The 267-nt window shown below is 32.2% G+C and overlaps 1 protein-coding gene across 1 annotated transcript in view; it reads right to left on the reverse strand.

Moving 5' to 3' along the window:
* Positions 1-267, reverse strand: part of LOC119429178 (ankyrin repeat domain-containing protein 10) — a 13,076-nt gene that overhangs the window by 1,988 nt on the left and 10,821 nt on the right. The window lies entirely within an intron of this gene.

Here is a 267-nt window from a genome sequence, read left to right on the forward strand (position 1 = left end):
TACACGTCCGTTTTTACTTACATTTACACGTCCGTTTTTACTTACATTTACACGTCCGTTTTTACTTACATTTACACGTCCGTTTTTACTTACATATACACGTCCGTTTTTACTTACATATACACGTCCGTTTTTACTTACATATACACGTCCGTTTTTACTTACATTTACGTCATTTTACTTACATTTACACGTCTTTTTTTACTTAAATTTACACGTCCGTTTTACTTACATTTACACGTCGTTTTTACTTACATTACACGTCGT

The sequence above is a fragment of the Nematolebias whitei genome, chromosome 24, assembly GCF_014905685.2.
Source record: "Nematolebias whitei isolate Nwh7 chromosome 24, NemWhi1, whole genome shotgun sequence".
NCBI classification, from domain to species: domain Eukaryota; kingdom Metazoa; phylum Chordata; class Actinopteri; order Cyprinodontiformes; family Rivulidae; genus Nematolebias; species Nematolebias whitei.